Source organism: Chlamydotis macqueenii, chromosome 3, assembly GCF_036417535.1.
Source record: "Chlamydotis macqueenii isolate bChlMac1 chromosome 3, bChlMac1.mat, whole genome shotgun sequence".
Classification (NCBI taxonomy): Eukaryota; Metazoa; Chordata; class Aves; order Otidiformes; family Otididae; genus Chlamydotis; species Chlamydotis macqueenii.
Genome location: NC_141558.1, coordinates 123,941,559 through 123,953,943, shown reverse-complemented (window position 1 = coordinate 123,953,943; position 12,385 = coordinate 123,941,559).

The following is a 12,385-nucleotide window of genomic DNA, read 5'->3' as shown; positions in this document are numbered from 1 at the left end:
TTCTATTAATAAAGAACGGCAACCAGCTCTAAAATTAATGTGAATCTGTTAGCTCTTCACACATACTAAAAAAGTCTGTCTAACAGGTTCACATGGTCTACGATGGAAATGATGGGGCCAAGTAATTCATTTTTCTGTTTGACTACCTCTGGGCTTCTGCTCTGGTCTGGTTTTGTATATTTTTCTGCAGCAAAGCACATGCAATCATGTAGGATAAATATCAGTCAGCACAGTCCCTTCCCCGCATTTCTAGACACTGGACCAAAACATTTCCCACGCCCGCAAAAGGCAAAATTGAAATGTGCTAATTTCTACTTTTCGGCCACCTGTTGCTCCTCACCACAGACCTGAGTTTGCACATGGGGCAGCTTAGAAGTTTTACTGGACTTAAGGCTCAGACACTTCCAAAGTCCTCTCCAAATATCATCCAAAACATGCTGGCAGCCGGGAATACCAAAGTAGAGATTTCCATGCCATGATGAAAAAGAAAGAGACCCTGGAGCCTTAAAAAAAATAAAATAATGAAAATACACCTCTTTATTTCAGTTTCACGGGATTCAAGTGATTTACAAAAATTCCCTAAGCAATTTTGCCGCAGCACAGCTCCCTAATGAGGCTGGGGAACCAGCTTCTCTCCACGCTACTACAAACAGCAAGTCAGGGCTGAGGGAAAGTTTTCTCGGCTGCTGCAGGTCTGCAAGGAACATAAAAGGTAAACGCAGTCTTTCAAGGTGGAAATCACACTACCGACACCAAGCTGCTGGCCATAGCTTACCCATCAGCCAACTACCTTTTGGGATAGACCACCCCATTACATCCTCTTAATTTGAAGCATTTCATAGAAACATAGAATGGTTAGGGTTGGAAGGGACTCAAGATATCTCAAGATATTTCATTATATTGTCTTGGACAACCAGGAAGAACAAGATAAAATGCTTCATCAGTCTAGAGGGAAAAAAAAAAATGTATTCCTTTTGAAACATTATCTTACACATTGTTCATCTTGTCTGTTCAAGTGACGTCATCTCTCCAGATATGGCCCATCTAGCTACTCACAGGCAAAAGACAGAGCCACCCTGGATCTTGTCGCACCCATCTCACGCAGGGAGATGCAACCTGACAGTGCATGGAACATCTTGGCAAGAAGACGCCAACAAAGAGCAGCTAAGAAGGGAAGCAGGGAAGAGATGCATCTCGACAGACTCCCCCTCTCATTCTTCTCCAACCTCCAGGCCCAGCTGGACTCAACATCCCAACTGCTCTCCCCATTAGGACGGGGGCCGTGGGAAGCACACGGCTGGCAATACACCCAACAGGCTCGAAGGAATCTGAGAACACCCTCAGGTTCGCAAGCGCCCGGGGTTTGCCAAATCATTTCAGCTCATCTCTAATTGTCAGCGATCTCTATTAGCTCAGTAGTGTGGCTTTGACATAAGGATGAACAGAAGGGTTGTTACTGGCTAGTGATAGGAGAGGAGCTTCTGGTCCAAGGAAGAAAAGCATCTTCCATGGCAGAAGGAGAATCTTTTTTTTTTCCTTCATACATAGGCTGTGCTATATGGAAAGCTAAACAACAAAAGACAAAGGGACTACGCGATGAATGTACATCAGCTTAAACTTTTCCTAATGTCACGTATATTTAAAAAAAAAAAAAAAAAAAAGGCTTTACTGTAGTGTTTCACAGTTCTAAGCAATACCAGATCCATCTTATAATAATTGCTAAGAAAAAAGGGGGAGTGGAAATAGCACCATGCGCAGCTATCACAATACAGCACAACTCCACTTGAACCTTCAGCGAGAGGAGATGGCTTGTTTGGTGGTGGCAGCTCCTTCTCCAGAGCATCTCCCTCTTGGATGGCTGGCCCCTCTGACACATAGCACTGCGGTGCAACTTTCCCCATGCCAACTCAAGCTAAATTTACGTAGATGGAAAGAAAAGGGAGAAGGGAAAGAGTTGTCTCAACTGAGGGCTGCTCCAAGACCACATTTTCTCAGGTTATGCCAAAATTCTGATCTTTCCACATTATTTCCGTGAACAACAGCCCAAGTTAATAGGACCTAAAAATACCCCAAACACATTTTTGGTTTTGAAAACAGTGTTTCGTTCATGCATGTCTGCCTGGTGACGCATCATTACAATTGTAATGCGATAGCTGCCAACCCCGGAAGGGTATATTGCTCAGCGTACCTGGAATGCTAAAGAGGGGCTGAAGCCATTATAAAATCATAGAATCATAGAATGGTTTGGGTTGGAAGGACCCTTCAAAGGCCATCCAGTCCAACCGCCCTGCAAGGAGCAGGGACATCTCCAACCAGGTCAGGTTGCTCAGAGCCTCATCCAACCTGGCCTTGAATGTTTCCAGGGATGGGGCTTCCACAACCTCTCCGGGCAACCTGTTCCAGTGTTCTACAACTCTCAGTGTAAAAAATTTTTTCCTAATATCCAATCTAAATCTACCCCCCTCTATTTTAAAACCACTACATGAGATTAAAATGAGTTTCACTATATAGATATAAGAGCAAGTTTAAGTCAGGCCTGGAGCTAGAAGTTACTTGAGCTTCTCAGTAGTCCAGGGCCACGGTCACCTCTGGTTCAGACTTAAATTTTGCCCAATACAACAACCAGCAAAAGCATTCCCTAGATCCCAGGGGTGACCCCAGTTATACCTCAGATCCTGGGATGGGCTCAGGCATCCAGGTGGCAACAGCATCCACTCGCGGAGGCGGGCAGCTTTGCTGCTTGAGACGAGACATACCACAAACAGGGAAAACAAACCAATCCTAAATTAAAGCACTTCCAACGTAACGCAATTACACTACATAATGTTAACTTACATATACTCAGAGAGAAGATGAATGTGCAGTAAAAACCACAATCCACTATTAAACAGCTATAAAATACTTTGCTGTCTTCCCGTTTCAAAAGCTCCCATAGTATAAATAGTGGTCAAAAGTTCAGTGAACTGTCTTGTAGTCTGGTGCTCCATTCAAACCCTGCTATTTCCAGAGAGTCTCCTGACACCGTATCTAATTTCCAAAATGAATATGCTTTAATTTTCCTTCTTCATGCATTGTGCTTTTTCCTCATTTAAAACAGCAACAGCCTCTGGCAGTAAAGGACATCACATTTCTGTGTGAGATGAAGCTTTCCCCGCCCCCCCCATACGCGGGAGAACGGCATGGGTCAAGGGAGAAAAAAATGTATGCAAAAAACATCACACCCCACTGACCCCAGTATATTTTACATTACAATTTTGCCATTTCCAATATAGGTTCATTTTGCAGTGGACCATATCAGCCATATTTCAGGGTTTACAGAAAAAAAAAAAATTCAGTACCTGGAGCATTGTCTGCATACAGCATGTCCTAATGCAATATACAGATTGTCTTCTTCACGCATAGCGTAGCTTGTGGAGAACACACGGGCACGCAGGGAACACTTACGCATGCCAGGGTCGCAGCACAGGTGGATCCATTGTGGATTTGTATTTGCATTCAATTTTACCTGCAGATAATACGCTGCAGGCGAAACCCCTGAAATCAGGCGGATTTTTGGAGGGGGGGGTTGTCATAAAAGCCTGAGCCATTAAAGTCCCCATGACGGGGCACCTAACACAGGTTCAGACGTTCAAGCCGAGGTTGCCACAAAACAAAAATAGCTTTATCCCCTGGCATACGTTAACAGGCCTCCTTCCACCTCGTAGCACAAGCAGAGAGAATTCAGAGCCTGGTTCAGAAGGCACATGAAATTCTGGTAGCTTCTCGCAGAGGTCCTTACCCCGAGTGTTCTAACAAAGTTCAGCTGTGACCACAAGCTCACAAGCTAATTAGCAGGGACACCCAAAGCCTGCGTGAACACCACAGGCTTTCTCTGAAACTACAGTAGTGGAGGAAAAATGGAGCTTTTGTTCTCCCAGCTCTCCTCCAAGACCAGACAAACCAGGAAAGGCTGAGGTAGAAACTTGGGGCAATCCCCATTTAACCAGGGGCAAAAACCAGGTACTCGATTGCCTCACTAACAACCATAACAATTTTGACTTCGTGTACTGCAAAGACCATAATGCTCACAGAACTGGCACATCTGACCATGACAAACAAAATAACCATCCACTATTCTGACAGAAAATCAAAGAAGTCTGACTTTTTTAAGAAGTACCAATTCCCATAAAATCTTGGTGCTATCTTGAGATAATCAGCCAGGTGAAGACTCAAGAAGGAGGCAATGCAAGTACACAGGTATCTAAAGACTAAATATGACAACAAATCATGAATGGGGAGTAAATATAGGTGGGTAGAAGGCTCAAAAAGTAACAATAATAATCAGGTTCCCACCACACAAAGACAAAAATAATAATCTTTCACATGAAGAAACTACTCCACCTTGCAACTGCCACGGAAAGGAATAACTTCAGGTCCTACAACCACCAAACTTTCTCTGCCCACCTTCTCAAAGCACTGTCACTCTACAAAATGTTAAGATTTTACAAATAACAGAAAGACTTACCTGACATTCAGGGTAGCCCAAGACAAGGAGACCCACGTGGTTAGCTGGGGATGTTGAGGGAAGGTGAAGCAGCATGCAATAACACTACCTGCACCAGAAGCAAACTGAAGCTCAAACCATGGTGGCAACAGCTCCACAGGTTTTTGAGATAAGCTAACAAGCTCCCTGCAGCTCATTAGCTGCAACTGCTCTACCTCCATATACCCTGCCAGCTGGGTTCCTGAGCCCTGACTCAGCCCACCCTAAATCCTGGTGTGGATCTGCTTCTGGGGTAGATAAAGCAGCTTTGGGTTACTCCAAAGTCCTGGCCAGGGCACTATGGGAAAAGGGTTTCCTTTAACAGGAGGCAGCTGGGAGCCTTGAGACCTTGGGGGTGGGAGGCAGTCTGTTGAAAAACCTAAATGAAATTGCAAGAGCACTGGTTACTTTTTGTTATTTTAAGCAAAAAGGGTAAAACATGCATTTTCTTCAGTTGTTAGCTCTCTTAAATGTCAAGGAGAAGCATCCTGTTGCTTGGCAAGTTGTGGACTTGAGGCTCAACAGGTTTGCTTGCTTATTGTCAGCGTTCACCTGGACTGGTTTTTAATAAAAAGCTTTTGAAGAAAGAAAATCTCCTGCCTGAGATGAGGTGTTGGGAACCTGAGTGGAGGCCCCTGGGAGCTGCTGAGCTGCTTAGTGGCAGTGGATTGCATCCTTGGTAGATCTCATTCCTTCATAATTGCAAATCTCCTCCACGATGCTCTGCACAGGTCCCACCTTTCTGTAAGTGGTTACTGGACGGGAACCTGACGGTGGTGTTTACACCTCTACGGTCTCAAGAATTTCCGTATCTCTCTGGCAAACATTGTTGTGTTTCAAGGGGCCGATTTGAGCAAACTAGATGTGGCTGAGGGCAGAACTTGGTCCTTTCTATCCTCATCTAGGGCTTTGAACTTATCAAAATGAACCTTGATTTCATAAAATAATAATAATAATAATAATAATAATAATAATAATAATAATAATAATAATAATAATAATGTTCCCTTTGGCTTCAGAGCACCAGTTCCATCAAAGTACTAACTATTGAAAGTTCAACTGCTAATGGCAAGCTGTTTTGAAAAGGGAAAAGTCTGGAGGCAAATTATGAGGGGAAGAATAGATATTAATCATTTTTAAAGTCACTCTGTCGCAGGCATTATTTTCCTTTTCTTTCATTATTCATTATGAGTTTTTTGCTCCAAGGCCAAGTGAATTCACAGGGCCTGACCCATCCAAACACAACAATGACTGGCTGAACAATGCAGCCCAGCTGAGTCTATAGATAAAAAAAGAGTCCAAATGAAAATAAAAAAAAACAAGAGATAGTTTTAAACAGCAGATCTAAACACACACATGAAAGTGTAATCCTCCTTCTGATCAGTTCATCTCCCTGTACTCGGTCCCCTGTGTTCCCATCCCATCCATCCTGGTGGGGGATCTGCGGTACGGGAGTCCCAACAACCAACTCGTTTTGTTTGCTGTTTCTCTGATCCTGCCTCTGGCCTCTAAAGCCAGCTTGGTGGTGCTGAGCCTCTTTCTGTCAACTGAAGGCTTCTTACCTTTCCTTTTTTTAGCTTAAATCCAGAGCTAATGGAAACTCAGTAGCCTCACTTGTAATTTGGGCAACCTGCATGGCCTTTTTCTGCCGCTGGGCAACGAGCGGTCACCATGCAGAAGTGAGCCTTAGAGACATTTGCTGCTCTCTCTGCTAAGAAATTGAAGGGCTCAGAAGAAAATTCTCAATCCAGGTGAGGGTTTTTTTCCCCCCAAAACTCCCTCAAGAGAGATTTTCCCCATTTTGGGTGGGGAGAGCGCCAGGATTGCCGCAAGTAGACTCACGCATTAGGACACAGATGGACACTGTCTGTGGCAACTTGCTCTTGCCAGAGGACGAGGAGGGCCGGAGAGAAGCTTTCAGAACAGAACCAATGACAATTCACGATTTTCTCCTCCTCTGGTAATTCTCAGCATCCCCAGGTAGCCCCATCTTTCTACACTGCCAAAGAAAAACGGCAACTGGGAGTTCCCTTTGCCTCAGGGGAAAAAAACCCAACAACACACAAATTTGGTGTATTTATATTTGTAACCGTGGTCCCTGGAAGACAGGAGTTTGCAGTGGAATATCTTTGTCAACCTGGAAGGTAACTGGTGTACCTTGCGCACTCTGAAACAAACTCAGGGACACGTATCCTCACTCAGACTCTGCAGAATGCGCTGTTAAAAATTAATACAATGGTAGAAACCCCTACGTACGTAAATACACAGACAGATCCTCACATTTTGCCTGCTTCTCTGTAACAAATACCCAAACTGAAACAAATTTAACAAGATACATTATACAAATCTGCAGACAGAAGTTGCATCAAAATTTTAACTATCTTCAGCAAGAAAGCGCTTCTATTTCCAGGAACGCTGGCAGCATCCACTGTAGCTAGGCAGCCGCCTTTATTTTCAATTATCATTTTTGCCTTTTTCTACAGCATAATGAAATGCCTGGTAAATTATACATTTTTGTAAAACACAAACTTGTCTCTTTATTTGCAGCTCGAGTCTTGCAGTATCGTTTTGTCTGCATTAGTTCTAGCTCTTTATGAGAGGGCCAATTTCTTTCCTTAGCTGTAATACGCGGCGTGTGATGTCTTACTTGCCAGTCCTCGCCGAGACGCAGCCTGGTGCAAAGTGACCGCGTCTAAGGCCCAGGCTTTCGGAGAAAAGGGTGAAGAGTCCCAGCACCCTGTTTGCCATAACACCACCCACCCTCATTTGCTCTGTCTTCAATACCTAAGAATTTCAACCCACCCCCTGCTAAACAAAAGATTTTTTTTTTTTGAAAAAAAAAAAAAAAAAAAAGTGCATAGCTGCTCCCCCCAGTCTCCCGTGAGAAAGACGCTCTCATGGCAGATGGATCTCAATATGCCGTCTCCCAAATCTTAAGCAACTCTGAAAATATAAAGTTCATTTCTACCGCTGGGCCATACATATCCACACCTCTCGATTCCTTGTCTCTTTAACTGGCGTTTTGAACTAGCGAACACCTCTTTAATCTTGCCCCATTATCATCCTAATAGTACCTCCCGATATTCATAAATGTCTAGCAAGACTTTCAGCTATTTGGTACGAAGAAGAAATATCCAGCCAAATTGAGAAGATTACCACATCACCACATAAATCAGTGACAGGCTGCGCGTTATTACAGTTGATTTTTGTTGACAGTTGGCTGTAGGCAGTTGTGTTTCAAATGCCTTTTTTTCACTGGGAAATTAAACAAAATTCCATGCAAAATGCAGCCCTACAGTTCAAAAGCTGTAAATCCAAAATTAGCATTTCATACTTTAAAAGGTAGCACAGCACAATTTTCCATTGAAAGGTCTGTACAGTTGTCACAAATGGGTGCTTCACACATGACACTAATGCTACTGATGCCTTTTAAGAAAGCCACCTTTCTCTGATATTATTTTCTCCTCCTAATAATCTGCATACACTATAGTTTATCCCTATGGAAAAGAAAGAGAGCTCACTTACTTATCTCTCATACGGGAGCATTATGCTTTCAGCAATTCAGACAGATAGGCTGGAAGGGAGTGGGGGGCGGGTTGCCGCGTCCTCCATGATAAGAGGGAACGAACTATGGCCAGTGAAAGGTTAATCTTCCCTCTCCCAGTCCCTCCTTCCATCTCAGCAAAACCTGGAGAGCAAAGAAAATGTGAGACTTACGAAGTGAAAAGACACACTGGCACAAGACACTGTTCCTACTGGATCGTGTAGCGCTTCATCTACGACGGCCACACGTGACCTAATTAATGAAAAGCCATCGTTGAAAGTCAGGAAAGCAGCTTGGGCGATACCAAAGAGGACCAGAACTTGCGAAGGAGTTTCTGCTCACAGCAGCTGCTGATCTGCTATTTTTTTGGCTCAGATATCGCCCGCCGCTAAGCCAATTTTTTAGGGGCTCTGGTGTCAGCAAGTCGCCCGAGCAGCAGCAGTGGAGACGGAGCGCCTTGCCCTTCTCAAGACAAGACCCTGACATCAGCTCCATCTTGGACCGATATTGGAGAATACCACAAGAAGTTTACAATTTTGGCTATATATAACACAGTGTATTGAGGCAAAGAACTACAGCGCTTACTCCTGGGCACGGGGAGAGACATATCATGCGGTTTGTCAGCCAGAAGATGTTACACGAGTCTTCGACGCAGATACCTCCCTGGCACACAACTGGCTTCTGGCCATGGAGAGTCCAGCATCCTCTGGTCAGACCTACTGGGCTGAAAAACAAACCACCAGCCAGTTGCATCTGGTTAATTTTTTCCCTGTGTTCAAGAGCAGAGGTGGAAGGCCATGGGGACGCGTGAAGAACTGCCCCTTCTCCCAGCCCTGTCCTCAGAGGGGAGCTAAGGATGGAGAGTCCACCTGATGATCTCTACGCTGGGTAACCCCACTGCTTGCAACCGAGAGGAAAATATGTTCACATTAATAAATAAAATGAAGTACTTCAGTCCATATTGAAATGGCTTCATCTGACTTCATCATCAGGCATTTTAAACAACCGCCTTCCTCTCATTTGCTGGGTCACGGTTTAGTTTTTACAGCATGTGCCAAACCTTTCCCTGGTGTAACTCTGCTGCCAGAACCAGACAAGATGTCCATGAGAGCTGGCCCAGATCATCCATGATTGGGCAAGGTATGTCACCTACAGAAAAAAGCTCTTGAGGCTCTACTAATGGTTAGATTTGCACCTGGTTACAGGCAGAGACTAAATTAATTGAGTCAAATAATCAAAGTGAGGTTGGTAATAATCAAAGTTGCTTACCAGTTCTCTACTGGAGAAAAATGGACCTGGCCGAGAAGGGTGGAAAATGGCAGCACAAGAGAAAGCTGTGAATATGATGGAGCAATCCTCTGCTGTCTCTTGAGGAGAGGGTGGAAACAGGTCTAAACTTTGCTCTGGAGTGAGCTGCACCCTATAACGAGGACTGAATAATTTAAGGTAGCACTTGTTCAACACTGGAAACATTTATACTTAAGATGTGTATGGAATATCATAAAAAGGATTATGTCACCAATACATTATCTTCTAACTCTATGCACACATTTAACATACTAGTATCTGACTTCCAATGAATATTTTTTTTGCAAATTTTCAAAACACACAAAAGATGACCTCCCAGTTCTGCCCGGGACCTCGGGAAAACCAGGCAGTGAGACACAGACCAAACTGGCAGTGTGAAGAAGCATGGTCCACAGGGAAAACACAATTTCCCAACCAAGAAAACCACCCAACGCAAACATGAAGCAGCAAAAACAAAAGTAGGTTTTCAGAGATGAGACGGGTTGCTCGCTCCACGGTACAGGGGAGCCCTCCTCCAGGTCTGCGCTCACGTGAGGAGGATACAGAAAGGCTGATCGAGAGGAGGGAGATCTGGGGGCACGTGCATCCTCACCCCGACTGAAAGAAGGCATTGTGGGTGCCATGGGCTGATGAAGGAGACGCGAGGGCTTTGCTTGAGGAGAAGGAAGGAAAGGAATTGCATGAAATCCAGCCAGCAGTCGTGGCAGAGCAGGTCGCTCCAACGAGCCTCCACAGCTTTAGAAACAGAAAGTCTTCTCCTGCGGCTCCCTGACACGCAACTCTTTAAAACTTTTATTTTCTCCAAATCTTTTGGTTTTGGCATCCCTAGAGACGTTGTGTAAAGGGGAGAGTCACTGGATGTGTTGTTTCAGCAAACGTGAAGGGTGCAAGCAGCCCCTCCACTCAACTGGTGTCATTTTCTGCACAGCCCAGGTGATTACATCTCAACACTAATTTCTGTACCGAACCCACTAAGACGCGATGAAATCATAGTGCTTATTTCACAGAGACATCTGGCTTTGACTGAAAGATCGCACTCAGCTTTGGATCGTAAGCTCGGGGATGTCACAAGAACAAGTCAATTATTCCACAAATGAAGGGAAATACTTTACAAATATTAGCTGAACTAAGTAAAGACGAGAAATAAATCTGTAAACCATCAAACGGTGCGTCTGTTTATAATTATCATCGTACAAGAAATATAATGTTAGTTGAGCAACATAATTCTTTTCGTGTTTTGAGATTTCCTACTTTGCATCTTTTTGCCTACATATCCAGATCTCCAGAGCAGATAATTTTTTTTTCCTGGTGCCGCATGTAAATGCTTCTTGACGGAAAATTTTTCCTTTCAAACTATTGTTCATGTGGCTGTACTTAGACAGCACAGTTCAAACACTGTTCTTCACTTTGTTCTTACAAGTTGTGAATAATATCCAGAATTGTTCACATGGCGAGAGCAGCGCTCATGACAGGAGTCTTGAAACAACATCAGCTGGCCGTCACTCACGAGGCACGAGTATTGCAGTCCAGGCTCATCGGTATTAGCAGCTGAAGCTGGATTTAACCGCTGGCCAAATAACAGAGGTATGCAGGCTTAGTGCACTGTCTTGAGTTGAAGTGCCTAGAAAATTCTCCAGGAAAAAAATAAATTTATAAAATATCCTAAGAGATAAGAGAATCGGAGCTGAAATTTAGTATTTTTCCAACTGCTCTCACCCTTCCTCTTGGGACTGCCGTTGATCTTTGATCACTTCCCTTATTTACAAACGCTGTCATGTCGCCATTCTCCTCCTACTCCGTATCATTAATACAAATCTGGAAACAATGGCTTTCTCCCTGCTAAAACATTGCAACATCCTACTATTTGTTTCCTCTTCTCAAACGGATCAGTCATTATAACCCATATCCCCCAAAGAATTTTATCACTTGGAACCTGTTTGCAGTGAATCTAAAGTAGCTGTAAAATCATCTCCGCAGAAATTCCTGCGTCCGCTGAAGCAGACTTCTCCTGGAAGCCCAATAAAGTGCCGAGTCCCTCTGCAGGCAACATCCATTTTTCTTCTTTCTGATACGGTCTCCAGCAGTAACCCTTGCAGCCATGCGCCATGCAGGTTTTTTTCGCTGCTGAAAGCCACCGCTCAGCTACGTTACCTCTTGCACCCACTTCATTCCGGAGAGTTGCGATAATTGTCTCCTTGCTCCGTGTCACCACCACCTCCGCGTGGTCAGCTTTTCTTTTCTCTCTCCTACAACCAACTCGTTATTTGCTGCTTTCTCTTGCAAGGGACAGGCTGCTGCTCCCTTGCCCTCTTCCAGTTTTCGTGGTGTTTGTGCACCTCGCTTTTTCTGCCAAAAAAGACATCCCTACCTCTCACCATTTGAAGGTGGTATTTTACTTTGTTTTCCAGAGTCCCCCTAGTAATGTTAAAATATATTAAAGGTGAGGCTTGGGACCCAAATTGCCTAAATGCTGGAAAAGAAAGCAAGCTGAATATGAAACAAAACACTGAGGAAAATATCCCGTGGCTGCTAACAGTGAAGGTAGCTATGGATATGCAATACGTACTGCCGGGGAAGCTCAGATCCTTCTTCCCTTTGAACTATTCACACTTTAGCACGAACTCCAATGTCAGTGAAAATGGGTGAAACTTCAAAGCGCATGAAAGGGCAACCACCCCTCACTGTTTCACAAGTTGCCAAACTATCTGAATACCATCAGATAATTATTATTTTTAAATCCAGATGATGTGACAGGACTAGGGGTAATGGTTTCAAAACAGAGGGAGGTAGATTATATTAGATATTAGGAAAACATTTTTACAATTGGGGTGGTGGAACACTGGCCCAGGTTGCCCAGAGAGGTGGTGGAAGCCCCATCCCTGGAAACGTTCAAGGCCAGGTTGGATGAGGCTCTGAGCAACCTGATCTGGTTGGAGATGTCCCTGCTCCTTGCAGAGGGGTTGGACTGGATGACCTTTGAAGGTCCATTCCGATCCTAACCATTCTATGAT